We start from the raw sequence: 3,130 nt of genomic DNA, 5'->3' as shown, positions 1-3,130 counted from the left end.
AAACACTAGTCAACAGTAAGTTTCTTGAGGGCAGAGACTATCTTTTATCCCCATAACCTAACACTCTAACACAGTAGGCATTTAGTAAAATTTGTTGAATTGACATTGATTTGAAATGAACATGTAATCTCCCTGAGGGCAAAGACTGTCATTTTTCATCTTTGTATACTCAGTACCCTACACATCGTATGGGCTTAATATATTTGTTGAACTGAACTCGTGAAGTAGACAATTATCATTGAATGCCAAATCCTCTTATCCATCCCACCTCCCCCGAGGAAAAGAGTGGCAGGAGTCAAGAGTCAGGAGGAAGATGGGGTTAGTGCATGAGAACCTCAGAGCTGCCCCTAAAATGTTGTGAATTGGGCCAACCCAAATTTGAGCTGGACCATGATGCTTTGGGATGGGCAAAGATTCTGGGAAGCAGCTGGTGGGTAGGAGGTGCTTCTGCCATCTGATGCTAAAAATTATTTGAGGCTCATATATATAGAATTAGTCCATAGCATGTGTACCCTGTTACTGAGGCAAAGAGAGAGTCTGCTCCTCCACACACATACATCTCAGGCTCATCTGGGAATCTCCTTCCCCATTAGGTCTGTTCTTGATATCCATTGTTCTACCCCCTTTAGCCTTGATGCTGTTTGATTAGCTATTTTTGTCGCTATTGTTTGTTTTTACACCATTTCCATTTCTGAATATATTCCTCTCCTATCCAGTGAGCCATACCTTGTAACAAAAATTAAAATACATGTAACAATCCCAGTCTTAGCCTTTCCCATTAAGAGAATACAACTCTGCTCTCACACAAACCAAGTCTGATCCTGGGCAAGCCTGTCTCAAAGAAGGGAGTCAGGTGCTTTCCTAACCCTATGGCTTATCATATTCCTACTGTGGAAACTGGAGGAAATTTCTTAGAGTTTAGGCTTGGCTTATATAGAGGGCCTTCCCAAAGGTAATTTACCATACCTTGTTTAGAGAGTTTAGTGAATGCTCTGGAGATATTCTAACCTTCACTCAGATTGGCAAGCTGGATTTGCAGAGGGTGACTGCTAATTCTCCCTTCAGGGTTCTAGGGACCCGAAGGGAGTAGGAGATGGTTTTCTAGTTGAGGAGCCCCTACTATAGAGCTTCCCAAATGATTATTGGTGGTTTTTAACTAGCCAGTCAGACTTAAGTAGTCTTTAGTTAAGTATATCAAAAAACAATTGGTACGATACATCCTCCACCCCTACCCCTACCCCAAAGTCTGTGACACACTTTTTCATTACACAAAGACCAGGGGAAAGTGGATTCGAGCTTGAAGAACACATGTGGCAAGAATTTCTCTCACAGCCCCTGGTTGCTGGAAGTCTTTTTTTCTTCTTCAGGGGCTACTCATGAAGTTCTCCTTAAGCATAGCATAGCTTTCTTCTGGACTTCCTGAAGAGTCCTGAAGCTGCTTTTCCTCAATGGGTCTAGTTTTTCCTTGCTTCCCAGTGCAGAAACAGTCACCAATCATTCTTGTTCCTGGGTGCTATGAAGACTGTAGTGAGAAGCCTAAATTGTCAGACCTTATGTTCACCAGCCTGTTCTCTGGTCAAGGTGGTGGAAGAAGACAGAGGGTCTCCTTCCCAAATGTCCTTCTCCTCCCATCTAATAATTCCTTCTCAGGAGCTTGGATAGAACTGCTTTCCTTTAAGCTGACAGATACTCAAATTGGGTTTCAAACTTTGTAGAAGACCCTTTGTAGAAGGGTGACAGGACATAAATTAATTGAATGTCTTTGATTGATTGATTAAATGAAGATGCTTAGACTTCATTCATGCCTAATTCAGACTTCTAATTAACTGATTCAATAGATGTGTCCTCACCTCACCTAATAAAGGGAGAGGCATATTATTAGTTACTTCAATTAGGGGGCTTCAATTATGATTAAATCGACTGCCCCACCCTTCAAAAGGTACTAAAAACACAGACCTTAGACAACTAGTTATCTCTTCCACTACAAAAAAAATTCTTAAAATACAAGTTTCATAAATATGCATTGACAAATACTTAAAGTATGATATAATACATAAGGATTATGCTTAAAACATGAAGAATTTAGGATTACTGTTTGGTCACTTGTGCTCGAGTAAAGAAACACAAAGTAGAAGAAGATGCAGTTAGAGCTAGGACATCCAGTCTCAGGATTACTGAGATAGCAAATGTTCTCCCAGCTACATGTAAGTGGCTTTCCATGGCTCCCATGGGAAGTAAAAAAGAAATTTACCATTAATTATATAATTATTAAAATTATTGATTAATTATTCATGAATTTCCTCTCCAGAGGAGTTGTCAGACACATAAACCTTGCATTCAAAAAAGAAGAAAGGCTACTGGACCAGGAGTCTGGAAGCCTGGATGATGGCTCTTCTGTCTCTAGGTGGATATATATGGTTTTTTTTTCTGTTGGTGGCAATTGGTCAGTGGCTATTGTGGGTAATGGTGGGTGATGGCAAGCTGTTTTTTTTTAATAGGGAATATCCCCTTCAACAATGACTGCAAGAGCCAGACTAGAAGCATTGGGACATGGGTATTCCCAGAGCTCTTGGATTTATAGGGTCCTGAGTTATCTCCATGAGAGTCTGAGGGAAGATGGTGGTTGGGTTAGTGGCAATGACTTGACTTGCCTGACACATGCTACCTCTTCTTTCTTACTCAGAGAAAGGATTAAGGGAAGATTCAATAGGGCCTTCCTAAGCTCCTCTGGAATATGACTTCACCTTCTACATGTGTGCATGTTACATTCCCTTCCTTGAGGGCAGACATGATGCCATTTTTCGTCCCACTTCTGACATTTAATATCTGTGTGATCCTGGATCAGGCATCTAACCTGTCTGAGCCTCATTTGTATAATGGAAAATATGTAAAAATAATACACATACTGCCTGCCTCACAGAATCATTGTGAAGATCAAGTGGGATATTTGGACAGTGATTTGTAAATCTTAAAGCACTGTATAACTGTTACCTAGTATTATTTTTAAATTATCTTTGTATCTCTAAGGCCCAAAACTGTGCCTTAGATGTAGTTAGTGCTTAATAAATATGTGTTGAATTTAATTGAATTTCAGTCTTGGGTGCTTATCTTCTATGGAAATCATTTGGCA

This window comes from Dromiciops gliroides, chromosome 3 (genome assembly GCF_019393635.1).
Source record: "Dromiciops gliroides isolate mDroGli1 chromosome 3, mDroGli1.pri, whole genome shotgun sequence".
NCBI lineage: Eukaryota > Metazoa > Chordata > Mammalia > Microbiotheria > Microbiotheriidae > Dromiciops > Dromiciops gliroides.
This window is presented reverse-complemented; position numbering follows the sequence as displayed.